General features: G+C 39.2%; 1 protein-coding gene across 3 annotated transcripts in view; it reads left to right on the top strand.

Moving 5' to 3' along the window:
* RGS17 (regulator of G protein signaling 17) overlaps positions 1–15,926 on the top strand; it is a 141,773-nt gene that overhangs the window by 108,729 nt on the left and 17,118 nt on the right. The gene's annotated exons all lie outside the window — the stretch shown is intronic.

Genomic DNA, 15,926 nt, shown 5'->3' with positions numbered 1-15,926 from the left:
TAAAAGGTATCATCTGGCTCTGTTCTTAATCCATGAAATACAGTGTAGTAACTTAATGTGGTGTTTCTGGAGTCAGACTGCCTGAACCTGTCACTACCTGTGTGACCCTGAGAAAGTTACTTAACTTCTCTGGTCCCCAGTTTCCTCATACTTCAAATGACAATAATATCAGTTCCTACCTCATAAGGTTGTTGTAAAGATTAAATGAGATAATACACATAAAGAGCTCAGATCATAAAAGCATTTAACCTCAATTAGCTCCCTGAGCTCTGGAGCACCTCCTAGTGGGAAAATAAAGTCTCTTTAAAGAGATGACTTGAAATGACGTATAAAAAGATCAGCTTTTAGGTATATCACAAAAACTACCTTAGGAAAGAATGCTATTTTATTTTAAATTCTGCATAAATCATTGCAAATCCAGGGCTACCTAGTGTTGAGGATTATGCTTCTATTTCTTACTTGCACTATGCCATGTTCCAGTAAGCAACATGTGATCATATTTACCTGCTTATTTCTGAATTGTTTCAGATTAAAACATCAAAATAGACAGCTGAAATTTTTGTTGCACTAAATTTTTTCATCAATATTATTGAGACTTGCTTTTATCAATTGTTAAAGTATGCATTAAAAAACAAAACACTCAACATTAGCTTATAAGAATCAGACTGTCACAGAATACAGACTGTAGACTGGGCACAAAACAGATTTTGGAAGCTGTGTTATCTCTCCACGCTGCTAAGGTAACACATATTTTGAACTCAAAACACGTGGTGCATTGGACGAGTGTCCTCTTAATTCTAGAATACTGTTGTCAGAAACAGCATTTATTAGCACCTAGTGATGCTAACACAATGTATGGTCTATAAATTTACAATTCCTTTCATAGGGGATAAATAAAGAGATGATTTCTAGTACAAACAACTGATAAAAAAGGATGAAAGTAGAATTGTCTTGAAGTATGGATTTTAATTGTGACTATATTGTCTCACTGCAGATGAAAATATCCTTCACACATGAATTTTTTAAAATAACATTACTTTAGGAAAAAAAAATATTTTTAAGGCTTCTTGTAGTGACAAGGAAAGAAAGAAATGTTCTTCAAATTTTCCAGGCAAGGTCAAAGGAGCAGAACAAAAGAAACACTAAATTCAATTTATGGACCAAAAAAGTTAGAATCAAAGTATGAAGCAACTATCATTTCATTCGTGAGTAGGAACAGTTATCATGTGTTTGATTTTACTTCCTTTTAAGGAAATGGAGTGTTAGCAAAATAAATTTCTATATCTAGAAATAAATATAATTACCTCACCTCAACTTCATATTATGGATGTCAGACCAATTTTGTGTTTCCTATTCATAGTTCATTGTCAGCTCTTCTCCCATTTGTCACTTATTCCTGTCTTTATAAAATTGCCACTACTCATCATTTTGTGGGATGATACAGTACATACATAGCTGCTGAATATTTCCATAGGTTTTTTTCAAACATCTAAAAAGTTTGCACATTGTTCAAAATGACCTCTGTTCTGGTTTGCTAATGCTGCCATTAGGCAAAATACCAGAAATGGATTGGCTTTTATAAAGGGGGTTTATTTGGTTACAAATTTACAGTCTGAAGACCATGAAAATGTCCAAATTAAGGCATCAACAGAAGTATACCTTCACCGAAGGAAAGCCAATGGCATCCAGAAAACCTCTGTTAGCTGGGAAGGCACATGGCTGGCATCTGCTGATCCCAGGTTGTGTTACAGCTCCTTCTCAGCTCCTGTGCGTTCTCCAAAATGTTGCTCTTGGGGCATTCTGTCCTCTCTTAGCTTCTCCGGAGCAAACACTGGGCTAGCATCTCCAAAGTGTCAGCAAAAGTCTGCTTTCAGAGGCTTTCTCCAAAATGTCTCTCTCAGCTGCTCTGACCTCCTTCTGTTTGTGAGCTCTTTTATAGGACCCCAGTGATTAAATCAAGACCTACCCTGAATGGGCAGGGTCCATATCTCCATGGAAACAATTTAATCAAATATTTCACCCATAGTTGACTGAGTCACATTTCCATGGAAACACTCAAAGGATTCCTAATCAATACTAACACATCTGCCCCTACAAGATTGCATTAAAGAATATGGCTTTTGGCAGGATATAATATATCCAAACTAGCACAACCTCTTATTCTGTCCCTGTCCAGGAACCACTTCCTTCCCCAAATCAGTCTCCCCATAGTCCTCCTCTCCTCTCAGTCCTCTACTTAAAGAAGATAAAACAAGAGCATGAGGTTTAGACCATTTACTTGTCTTCCATCGATGGGTAGCTCAGCTGTTTCTGACCAGGCAAAGAGAGGGTATGGTCAGGACCATTTGTGTACAGGTTCAAGGCTGAGACAGGAGAAACTTAGTATTCCTCTCCTGTGCTAGTTTGGATGTATTATGTCCCCCAAAATGCCATGTTCTTAAATGCAATCTTGTGGGGGCAGACATATTAGTGTTGATTAGGTTGGAATCCTTTGATTAAATGTTTCCATGGAAATGTGACTCAATCAACTGTGGGTGAAATGTTTAATAAAATTATTTCCATGGAGATATGGATCCAGCCCATTCAGGGTGGGTCTTGATTTAATCACTGGGGTCCTATAAAAGAGCTCACAAACAGAAGGACATCAGAGCAGCTGAAAGTGACTTTCTGGAGAAAGCCACTGAAAGGAGATTTTTGCTGACACTTTGGAGATGCTAGCCCAGTGTTTGCTCCAAAGAAGCTAAGAGAGGACAAATGCTCCAAGAGCAACATTTTAAAGAACTCACAGGAGCTGAGAGAGGAGCTGAAACACAACCCGGGATAAGCAAATGCCAGGCATGTGCCTTCCCAGCTAACAGAGGTTTTCCGGATGCCATTGGCCTTCCTTTGGTGAAGGTATACTCGAGTTGTTGCCTTAATTTGGACATTTTCATGGCCTAGATTTGTAGCCAAATAAACCCCCTTTATAAAAGCCAATCCATTTCTGGTATTTTGCATAATGGCAGCATTAGCAAACCGGAACATCTCCCATCTGAATTCAAATGAAATGCTGTTGCCTTTTCAGATAGTATCCCTCATCCCTTCTCTATGAAAAAAAGAACCTTTGGAGGAGGCTGCAGGCTCCTCGTGGATGGCCATGGGCTGGGACAGAACAAGTCGGAGAGCTGGCTCAGGTGCTTGTGGCTGGAGACTGCTGTGTACTCACATACATGAGGCACATAAGAAGGAAATATGAAGACAGAACTGTCAACATTTATCATGAGCTCAAAGCTAATTTCCAAATTACCCACTAGCCCTCTTTAACATTAGAAGTTACATTAAATTAACCCAGACTATTTTTTTATTTGAAGTCTTTAGGTATCAATGCTTCTTTTAATACCTTCATGCTTCTGATGGTCTCTCTTCACACAAGATGGTTTTCAATATGTTTTGTCATAAAATGAACACTCAAGGGACCTTAGCCATAACCTTTCCAAAATGTTCACATTGGCCCTTGCTTGATTGTTGGGCTGCCCATGTGCATTCCAAAGGAATGGCCTGTCTGTAGATTTTTTACATATTAGACATAGGTATAAGCTTGCATAGAAAAAAAAAAAACACTGGCCTTGCTAAAAGAAAATGTTTGGGAAAAACTATGTCTAATTTTACATATGCAGAAACTGGTGGCTTGCCATCCACCACCAGTTTCATCAGCCATTGAAGAGGAACTAAAATGCCAAGTTCATTGTTGCTTCCCCTTTAACGTGAAGCTGCCAAACTTCTCACTTCCAGGTTTGATATGAAGCATTTTCAAAGCTGCTTAGTTTGCAAACCTTTCAAAACATATATCAAACATAACTTCTCAAATCAAATTCACAATTGCCTGCACTTCTGGGCATTGCCTACAAGCTTTGGCCCACTGTACCTTCTCAGGAAAGACTGGTTATAGGCTGAATTCAGTAAATGAACTGGCCCTGTGAAAGCTACAGCTGTCTTCCTTTGGGGCCCATTAGTTCACAGGGTTCCCAGACCAGGGAATAGGTCTAAGTAAATGCTAAGAACTTCATAAACATGCTTCTTCTACCCTCCCCTGTTTTTAACAATTAACACAACTTGTATAATTCAAAACCATTAAAAAAAAATAACAATAACATTCTAGTTTACACTATCAGACTTCAGCTAATCAGTCAATGGAAATACTAAGAAGACCTCTTTAAAAGTCAAAGAACATTTTTTGAAAGGGAAAACAATCCTTATTTGCTTTACAGTGAAGATACCATCTCCTGGAAACAAAACTGCTCACACATGCAAGGTGAATTATTTCATCTGAGGCACCCTTGAATAGATAACCTCTTCTGTATCTCTCACTCTTGGAGAGCTGATTCATTTCATGTGGTAGCATATGGCATTCTTCTGGAGTAACTTACTTTGCACAGGATTTCCAAAAGATTTGTGGCCAGATCATCATAAATATCACTTACTAAGAATTCCAGAGGCTTGAAACGCCATCTCATCATTGCATAGGTAAATTTCTTTAATATTTTCTATGAAGAATATGAACATGATGAAACGACATCTACCAAAATAAACCCGGTTTCCCAGGCCATATACATGAAAACAAGAAGTAGGTATTATGTTTTGGACTATAGACCCTCTACATGCCATTCATTCATTCATTCACTCATTTTATTGAATGTCTACTATGTGCCTGGCAGTTGTGCTTCATCAGCTTTGCCAGGCTCTCCCCTCTGCAATGACAGGGAAGAAATTCCCCACAAGCAGTTGGAATCTGGATGTGACTATTTGGATTTACTCCCCAGGTCACTCTGCATAAGAGTTTAACATTAAGCTGCCCCCGCTGAATCTTTGTTATCCATGACTAGAGTGCTATCTGTTTCAAAGCTGCCCCAATTCAAACTGACTTGAGTCTTTTCCCCATGCACTTTTTTTGACTCTATGTTTACTCTAAAGGCATATTTTTCCAAGAGTCACTTTGCAGTATTTAGATCACCCATGGAAAGATAGTTGGGAAGAAGACAAAATAATAGCTGAAATATTATGCCCAGTTTTATTTTGGAGAGTGGAAAGAAGAACAATGAACCAGGAAAGAGTGGGAGAGAAGATTAAATTTAGGCCCAAAGACGGCAAGAGCCAAAGCTCAGAAGGTAAGGCCACTCACAGCCAGCGAAAGCCAGTTCAGCAGGGGACCACGGAACATTCTGCCGGGTACTGGGTGCCACCTGTGGTGTGATTCCGCTGAAGAAGAGGGCAGGAGAGAGCAGGAAGAGTCCACAGTGCAAGGAGCCTGGCAAGGAAGCCAGAGCATATGAGGGTCAGGAGAGGCAGAAGGGGGAAGTCAGATGGCAGAGGCCTCGGGGTGAGGAGAAGAGAATGCCAGTCCCCACGTGGTCAAGAAACAGTGCCTGGGAGAGCAGGGAGCCCACTAGGACAGGACATGGAGAAGGAGTTCCAAAGGAAAGAGCCGAGTGTCCTCAGAGCGGGAGCAAGTCAATGGCAGGAGGAGCCTCACTCTGTTGAAGAAGCGTAGAGCCCCAAGAGGACAGGAAGGCAGAGGCTGGAGGTCAGAGCCTGGGCAGTGCATTCAGAAGAAGAGGGGCATGGAGGCCCCTGATGGAGACACCCCCACCTGATCCAAGGAGTACAGGGTCAGACTCATAGGGGCTCTCAAATCTCAGCCAAGGCTGGCTCACTAAGTATGGGAAGAGCTGAAGGTAATCTGCATGTGGATGGGGCAGAGCTTTGGGGACTATGGGACAATGGGACAGAGCTGTTCACACCCACTGACCATGCCCCCCATGGCCTGGGCAAAGCTAGATGCACAGAGTGTCAGAATTCGACTCACTGACTCACTGCACGGTTTCTCATCCTAACCAATTCTTCCATTTGGTACATCCTCACCCTCCACCCCCACCCTCAGGTTATATAGCTTCAATATAATGTCAGTATGTGGACTGTGTAGTTGAATTCACAGAATTCCTATTGGTCAATGATCACTGGACATTTTCCTCAACTCATCCTAGTTTCATGCTTTCAAAAAGCCAACATATCTTTTGGCTCTTGGTGTATTCTTTGGCCCCTGGTAGGTGTCTAACATTTGTTGAATGGGTAATTGAATTGTTCATGCAGCAGATGTTATAAAATATGCAAATGTGGGTCACAAAAATTCTTTTCAATATTACAGGCACTTTCTCCCAGGCCCTAGTATACTTGTAAGGCACCACCTCAATACGCTTAATAGGGCACCACCAGATTTCTTCTTATGTACCATCTTCATTCATGCTCCCATGTGTTGTGGGTGTGTGTGCATGTGTAACAGTGTTAGTAATAGTAATATTAATAACAGTAATAACAATTGTAGTTAACAGTAGGAGGCAATGATTCAGAGAGAGCATTAAAAGCTGTTTAATATTGCTGGTATGTAAAGTCAAGGACAAAACAAAAAATTAGAGAGATAAGCAATGACAAATAATAAAATGTTTTTTATGACATATTAAGTATTTAGGGCTTTATACTATTTGTAGGAGATAGGAAGTAGTGAAGATTACTAAGCAAGGAGGGGAAATGTATCCCTCTAAAGGCAATGGAAAGATGTATTTGAGAAGGACAAGAGAAAAAGAAAGGAGAATATGAGAAGACTGTTTAACAGCCTCAGTGAGAGATATTAGGGGCCCAAAATAAAGAAGTGGGAAAAGGAACAGAGAGAATTACAGAGTCAAGAAAATATTAGCAATGTACTGGCAAGAATTAGTGATAGATGAGAGGAAGAAGGGACAGTGGGCTCCCCTATTGCTCATTTGAGAGGCTGGGTTGATGGTGATCCCATCAAATTAGAGAATACTGATATAGGAGGGTTGTTTAGGCCAAGGATAAGAGAATGAGCTCAATTTTGACTTGCTGCATTTGAGGCACCCAAGATTTCCTTGTGTCACTGAGTTTGAAGCACACATGGCAAGTTTAGATAAACATGACCATCTGAGTCACTGCATAGAGGGACAGCCGAAAGGAAGAGGTGAGCATGGTGGCCCTGGAGAACACTCAGTGTGAAGAGCAGGGAGCTGAAGACTGAAGCCTTGGGAAATAACAACAGACAAAAGACGAGGCAATGGAAGAGTGCAAACATGGACATGGAAAGAGAAAGTCTCAGCGGTAACATGCAAAACACAACAATGGGTGTCCCAGAAGCCCAGAGACTAGAGTTTTACGAAGAGAAAAAGGATAGCAGTTTTACAAAGAGGAAAAGGGCCCCAAGGAGGTCCAATACGATATGAATGGAAAAATATCTTGTGGACTAGTCAACTAGGTCATTGTGAACTCTGTGAGAACCAACTTCTCCTTAATGTGCACAAGGAGGAGGAACTAGGAGAGAGAGACAAGCTCTGACAGAGACCCTGAGTGAGCCTCTTTTCAAAGATTCGGAGATGCCCTGCTCTTTCAATCTGAGTGAAACTGGAGTTCCCTTCCTGACATAATCAAAGCAAATTATTCAATTTCTATGATAATATGAAATTCAACCATTCCAAATCCAGGTTAAATTTATTAGCTACTCATACAAAGTTTAGAACTTCCCCCAACATCCCCTAATAAATAACATTACAAAAAATAAAGATAAGACATTTGCTCCCCTTCCCTGACCTACAAAATGTCAGAGTTGTGTTATATCTGATTGAAAATTAGAATTTTTTATTTTTGTCCCTTCTATTAAAAATTCTTCATTATTTCTTTTGGGCCTGGCCAACTTTCTTTCAGGGTCTAGACGTGACAGACTGTTCTAGCTTGCTAATGCTGCCAGAATGCAAAACACCAGAAATGGATTGGCTTTTATAAAAAGGGGGTTTATTTGGTTACACAGTTACAGTCTTAAGGCCATAAAGTGTCCAAGGTAACACATCAGCAATCGGGTAACTTCACTGGAGGATGGCCAATGGTGTCCGGAAAACCTCTGTTAGCTGTGAAAGCATGTGGCTGGTGTCTGCTCCAGAGTTCTGGTTTCAAAATGGCTTTCTCCCAGGATGTTCCTCTCTAGGCTGCAGTTCCTCAAAAATGTCACTCTTAGTTGCACTTGGGATATTTGTCCTCTCTCAGCTTCTCTGGAGCAAGAGTCTGCTTTCAATGGCCGTCTTCAAACTGTCTCTCATCTGCAGCTCCTGTGCTTTCTTCAAAGTGTCCCTCTTAGCTGTAGCTCCTCTTCAAAGCATCACTCACAGCTGCACTGAGTTCCCTCTGCCCATCAGCTCATTTATATGGCTCCACTGATCAAGGCCCACCCTAAATGGGTGGGGCCATGCCTCCATGGAAATATCCAATCAGAGTCATCACCCACAGCTGGGTGGGGCTCATCTCCAAAGAAATACTCAAAGAAATCTAATCAAAACTGATAACGTCTGCCCACACAAGATTACATCAAAGATAATGGCATTTGGGGGACACAATACATTCAAACTGGCACATAGACCTATTACAATCTACCTGCTATTTTAGTCTACCATGCAAGAGTTACTTGTTCTCTTTGTCAGATAGTACAATAAAATCCACTTTTTGTGAATATGAAGTTGATTGTATAATAATTCTGCTTAATTGGGTGTTATAAATATTGTAACCTGAAATGTTATAAAATTAATGTTTCTTTCAGATTTTAATATACTATGTATTAATGTACATGGGAACATCTGTTCCTAAATAGAAAGTAAATCTTTACCTTCCTAGTTTTTTATATAAAGCAACATAAATGGTTTAAAAATACCCTGTACTAACCATTTCCATAAGTAAGAGTGGACTAATAACCCCATGTGTTTCATCCTAAATTGATCTAGTCCTGCCATATTTAAGGATTATATACAAATTCTAATAACATGCCTTCCTCATTTGAAACCTACTTTCAAGAGGCAGTGTGGGATGGGGAAAAGCAATGGCAGTAGGATTGAACAGACCCAGTGTCTCTCAGGCTTATAACATCTAACTGTGAAACATTTGGCAAGTCTCTTAATCTCTTTGAACCCCAGTTTCTTCATTGATAAAATGTGGTCTAGTTTCACATTTAAAGTTTAGTGTTCAGTACAGGAATCCCTGAATCATCCTTTATTGGTGGGTATTATTTCTGACACACACACACACCCCAGGTTAAAAGTAATTCATGAGAATTTGTAGGATTTGACCTCAGTATGCTTGGCAGTGTTCTATGTACATGTTATGTTGTCAGTGAATGTACAAGACTTGTTTCTGCATTCTCAATCGGGGTGCCCATGTCTTTCAACTTCCCTCCCCAACTCTCAACTAAATCAGCACAAGTATAAATCAGAGCATTTCTGGAAAATTCACCTCACAGTTATAGGAATCACTGAATGGTAGGTTCAGTATATCCAGGGATTAAGTTTCCCTGCAGATCTGAGTTGTCACCTTCAGTCGTATTTGTTCTCAAAGATGACCCCACTCCCCTTCCATACATATTCATACACACAATAAATGGGAAAGATTAGGGGATGGATGGATGGATGGATGGATGGACGGATGGACGGATGGATGAGTGAATCTGCCAGCTATCATACATATGTCTGAATATCAATTGCTAGAGTTCTTTTTTGGTCTGCTTTTTGTGATAGGGACATAAATTAACCAAAATCAGAAGTTTGCACTCCAGCTTAACTGATTCATTTAAAGATTATACTGATTAAATGCCATCCACTAACTTAAATTATGACTTACAGGGAAAATTACAGTGGGTTAAAGGACTTAAAATAGGATTTCAATCAACCTCAAAACTAAAGCAGAATATTCTAACGATTGGCATATAGTACATAGATAAGGTACAACTAAATATTCAGTCCTGCCATTATCTTCTCTTTAAGGGGGAAAAAAAAGAACATGTTTATGCCCCATAAGCAGCTTTGGAAAACCCTCTCTAATTACTGTGTTGTAAGAATAAATGTATGATTTACGAATCCAGTTTACTCCAACAAGAGAGTGCAAAGCAACTTGTTTTTGGAGAGGGTAACTACACTGCTAATAGGATTATGCCTGCCTTTTTTTATGACTAAAATATTCATACATCAAATGGCTTTGGGCCAGGGAGTATCCAGAACATTCTCTAAATACCAGAGGGGAAAAATGGGTGCAAATATATGCACCTCCCAAGATTAAATTTATCCCCTCCGTGTTTGCCCATTATTCTCTCAGAAAAACTACATGGCTCTTTTTAAGTTCCCTAGAAGGATGTAATTATCAAAATTCCATACATGTAAGAATCGATTTTTTCCAAGTAAAGGTAATTACTCCCAGAAGCTTTTTCGAGTTTCCTTTATTCTGAATTGAGTATAACAATACATTTCAAAAAGGCAACACAGCCATCTAGTGGACAGATTTTTAAGACCTAACTATTTTCCTTGAGAGGTTTAAGTTTATAAAATAAAAGCTTAAGCCAAATAAAATATTTGTTTTATGACATATGATGAATGGCTATAAAATGTAAGGGGAGTCTTGTAAGGGGAATGTTTTTTTTTTTTAGACATGTGTCATATAACATACCCAGACATAAATTTCTAACCAGCATTCTCATCCCCACATACCCCACCCAAAACCAAGTTGTATTCAAAAATGTAAAATTGAAAGAGATGAGATTCAAGCCATAAGTTTGCTTAAACAAGAGTTTTTATGTGTCTGAAATTATGGAAGTTGTTTGGCCCTTGCCACTCCTTTCTAAGCTATGCATCTGTTGTGTATTTTCTCCTCCTTTCCTCATTCCCTGCTTTCTACATTATCTTTGCGGGTGGGAGGAAGTTGCACTTCCGGGAGGGCCCTTTTTAGTAGCAATAACTTCTCAGTCCTGAATGGCGTCACCTCTTCTCTTCCTCTTTCAGGCTTTGCTGCCCAGTCCTTTGTAACAACTCTTCTCTGGCAATCCCAAATCCCAGGGAAGTGGGAAGTTGTTCCTCATAGATACCTTGGCACCCTCAGCCCTCTGGACAAGTCCTGTAGAGAGCAGGGGGCGCTTTCAAACATTTAAGAGCTGTCCATTTTTGTAAATAACTGAAAAGGTAAAAATATCACAGTTAACTCTTAAAATTTACTGAACTCCCTACATAAAGAGAAGCAGCAGTGTACAGCATAAATGAGCATGAGACAAGAAGTCAGAAGACCTGAGTTCCAGTCCTACCCAATTACATTTTCTTTTTTTGGTTTTGTTTTGTTTTTTTTTAATTGAGATTGTTTACATTCCACACAATTATCCAGAAATCCAAAGTGTACAATCAGTTGCCCATGGTACCATCATACAGCTGTACATCCATCACAATTAATTTTTTTTATTTTTAGAACATTTTCATTACTCCAGAAAAGAAATAAAGACAAAAAAAAAAGGAAACTCAAATCCTCCCATCCCCCTAACCACCCCCCACCATTACTGACTCATAGTATTGGTACAGTACATTTGTTACTGTTGATGAAAGAATGTTAAAATACTACCAGCTGTAGTATATAGTTTGCAATACGTATACTATTCTCCCTATATGCCCCTCTATTAATAATGTCTAGTTATAGTGTCATACATTTGTTCTAGTTCATGAAAGAGATTTCTAATATGTGTATAGTTAATCATGGACACTACACACCCTGATTACGTTTTTAGTCATAGGTATTGTGTGAGTGAGCCTTGGCGTTTGTTTCCTCATAAATAAAATGGGAATGATTAATAACAAATCCCCTGCTTACCTTACAGGGCTGTTGTGAGGAAGAAAGTAGTAAGGTAACATATGAGCAAGCATTTTATAATAGTGGCAAAATACACTGTTTCCTTTATTTCCTCAGTTTGAAAAGAAAAGCTCTTTGGTAGACTTGGAATTGTCGTTTTTAATATGCCACCCATTTGCCCTACATCAAATTAAGCGTTTGTAATCATTAGCCTTTTTGCCTCACGTTTTTATTCTGGCTTTGCATTCTTGCTAGATAAGTCACTCCCATCATCCCCATTCTGAATGAGGAAAATAAAGCGTGGAAAGAACAAATAAATTGCCAAGTCATCCTAAAGGAGGGATATTCTGCATTTGGAGTTCCTCTGAAAATATCTTGGCCCATTCCATAATACACATCTCACGCCTTATTCTAATTTCCTGCACCCAGCCTAAAACATCTGATCTGTCCATTCTGTCCTACAGTGATATCATGCCTTTTTAGAAATCCCAGCCTCTACACATTTTCCCCCCTCTGTTTGGAATTCCCTTTGTCCAGGTCTCCATCTGGCAAACACCTGCTCATTTTTCAACCCAGTTAATCATTATCTTCTCTGTGAAGCCTTTCTCAGTTCTCTCATGCAGAAGTACAGAAGCTGTGTTCAAGAAACAGCAGGTGCATGCCTCTATTTTAGTTCTCACAATGCCATGTCATGTTTATTTACCTGGGTTCCTCAGAAGCAGAGCCTTTGTCTTATTGATCTTGTATTTCCAACCCAGGTGACACTGCATAAACCAGATGTTCAATACATATTTATAAATTGCCACTGACTTCTGAACAAAGCTGGAGTGTTTTACTATGAACTTTTGGATGACGATTATGAAACACTGAATAACCTGCCAACTCTTTTTCAGAACCTGAAGGAGGTTGATTTCATTTTTGCATGGGAAAATTTGAGGCTGTTAATTAAAAAGGGAAGATTGATATCACAATTTGAGAATATTAACATATTGAATGTTATCAGCCTTTACCAATGTAGTGATTCTTTCTTGGAGTGTTGATGTCATGCTGTATTAAATTTAAGCATCTTTTTGGGTCTTCAGTTGACTTTTGTGTAAATATATGTGGTTTTCTGATCTGCCTCTATTGCAGAGTTGCCATGGCTACTTCAAAGTTTTCATGTAATTTACAACGGTTTCAAGGGTTCTTTCTAAGAACCAATTGTTTTTCTTTCAAAAGTAGACTCTCTTCCAAAATAAGCCACACACAAATCCATGATAACAAATCATTAGGTAAACTCTATAACTGGCAGCAAGTGATGTTTTCTCCATCCACTCTCTGTAAACAAACAAAAACATCCATGCCTACACCCATAGAGTACACACTTCTTATTCTCTGAAATGTATTAAATATGTTACTCTTTTCAAAGTCATCATTCTAGATCTCTCACAAGATTTAAAAAATTTAGATTATGACACTTAGCACAGATTATCAACATTTTCTCCACAAAATATTTAAGCTTTGTTCAAGACTGCCACAGTAAGCATTTCACATGCATTCTGTTGTCTTCAAGGCTTTGGTTGTTTAAAAGGTGGAAATATTAGTTTAAAATGTTACAAACAGAAGAAAAGTGAAAGTTCTATGTCTCCACACCACCCCACACTGCTGTTAGATTTGGTGTTTTTCCTGTTGGTGCTTTCCTCAAGCACATATAATATATTGAGCTAGAACAAATACTTTCAGTAATTTATTACAATAAAAAAAACAAAAACCTATCCTCCTTAGAGCAGAACCAAGGGAAATTGGGGACAGACAGACATAGTCATTCCTAAGACACAGATGTCAAACAGTCTAGTGTCAGCTCTCCTTCATTTCTCATCATAAAATGGAATTCATTATCAATGGTTCTTGATAACTGAAACCACAATTGAAACCCCAAAACCATCTTTTAAGAAGTGTACTAAAGGACGGTTGATTAAAAGGACACTTGGCAATTGCTAAAGTTCAGTTTCTTTCTACAGGACAAGATTATGTCCAATATTAGACCAAGGATTAGATCAAGAAATGGAACAAACAGTGAACAGTTAAATGTTTATTGACTCGTCTAAGTGGTTTTAGTACAAATGTGTGTCCCTTTTTTACCATCTGTAGAAATGAATGATGTAAATACAATCTAACATTTCATAATGATCATTCTAATATGGTGGCATTTGGGATGTTTGTAAATATTATGGAAACAGATACAAGAGCCAGGATTCATGTTCAGAAAATGTGACTCATGCATGTGAATTGATTCGTTGCTTCTACAGCAAAGGCATAGTGGAGAACAAATTTTTCAAAGCTATTGCACAAATGAGGCATACCAGTATTCTGTATGGTGCACTTTGTGGAACAGTATGGAAAACAAGAAGACTCAAGGAGTTTATTATCTAATCAGCGAGACAGAGAGGAAAACTCTACTCTCTTTATTGTACTTTATATATGAGTGCACACACACACAAACACACTTGGTAGAGTTTGACAGAATGAGCATTAACTTCCTCTGTAAATAAGATCTTTTTAGGGTTTACAAATAATTGCATATTTTATACATTTGGCATTATTAACTTCTCCCAGGAAATTTCACAGAATATTGCCAATGGTGTATTCCCCCACTTTCCCATAATTATAGGAAATATATCAGATTCCAGAGAAGCACTCTTCTTTGAAAAATACTTTGAAAAATCAATGCATCTCTTCTAAAACACATAAATGGATATAAGGGGATACCAAGATACAGGACTGAGGTTTCCTAGACTACCTCAAGGTTCACAGCAGCCCCCTGCAAAACCTAAAACCTTGGGCTGCTCTCTAGGAATCTTTACTCACTGTTCTCCCCTCTGCTTCACTCTCTAGGAGGCAAAGCCTGCTCCAACCATGGAGATGCTGTTCCCTGCAGGGCAGGGTTCGGTGTTTGAGTAACAATCAGCTACAGCTTCTGCTTCCCACAATCCTTTTGGGTGACACCATGTTTGTGGGCAGTTTTCCCCTTTCTCTCCATGGTTCTACACCAAGACACCTGTCACTCGCTCCTAAAATGGGTATAGGGAGAATTCAATTTATGTCACTGTTAAATTATAATTTTTCTTTGAAGTTTCGTTTTTCTGAGTAGAGAATCCTTTCCAATTCCTATTAATCACTCTTTTCTCAAGTTAGTCCACTTCTTAATCTTCCTTTCAAGTCTCACTGAGTTTCCTTTCCAGTTTCATCAGGCCCTCTTCCTTAAACTCTCCCCTCTGCTACATTCTCTACCTCCCCACCCTTGCACCTGAGAATGAAACACTGAATTAATGAGATGTCACCTAGGCTTCTCTGATCAGACTTTCCAGATTAAGAATAATTACTTATTAGAAGCCACCTACCCCGAAACTTCTTCTCTCTACTACAACCATGGTTACTGACCCTTTTGTGCATTCACACAAGTATATTGCCTTGGTGCCTACCAGAGGGCCTGGCTCATAGTACGCACTCAAATCTATAGGGTCATCCAACAGAATTAGGTTCAAACTCCAATGATATCACATATTAGGTGTCAGGCTTTGGGTCAACATACCAGAAAGCTCTGTGCCTTGCTTTGCTCATCTATAAAATGGGGATAATAAAAGTCAAGATAAAAGACCAGTGCCTGATACATAGTAGGCACTGAAAAATAAGAGCTTCCATTGCCTCTTTTGGAATGAGTAAAATGAATGAATAACAAGAACAAATGAAAGATATGTTATCTGAGTTTCTCTTCAATAATAGGCTCTCCTGAGTCTCCTGGGCTTCAGTTTGCTCATTCAGTAACTCAAGTCTTCCAAGGCCATCGGGTCATCTTCCCCATCCTTCTTCTAAGGGTCTCTCTGAAATCTCTCCCATTATTTCCAGCCTATTCCTAGAACTTCAGGTTTTCCAGCCCAAGACGCTGGTCAGCTACAGTTTACCTGAATCAGGCAATTCTTATTCTTGTTCTGGATGACCAAATCCCATGGGGTTATCCTAGCTCCCTGGCTCTTGTAGAATTCCCAAACCTGTGTTCCAGAGAGTTCCCCCAGGATCTTATAACCGAGTCCTTAGTTTCTGCTCTGTTCCTGTCAATACACTGTCAAATAGGAATACAGATAATTTGGAGACTGATGAAATGGGGTGAGAGGTCAACCATGAAGTCAAATATAAATCCAGGACTTTGAACGTGAGTGGATGGAGGAGTCACATAAAACCTGGTTTGCAGAGAAGAATGATACGAATTT

This window comes from Choloepus didactylus, chromosome 2, assembly GCF_015220235.1.
Source record: "Choloepus didactylus isolate mChoDid1 chromosome 2, mChoDid1.pri, whole genome shotgun sequence".
In the NCBI taxonomy this organism is placed as follows: Eukaryota; Metazoa; Chordata; class Mammalia; order Pilosa; family Megalonychidae; genus Choloepus; species Choloepus didactylus.
Note: the sequence above shows the minus strand (reverse complement) of the source record. Positions and strands in the feature narration are given on the sequence as shown.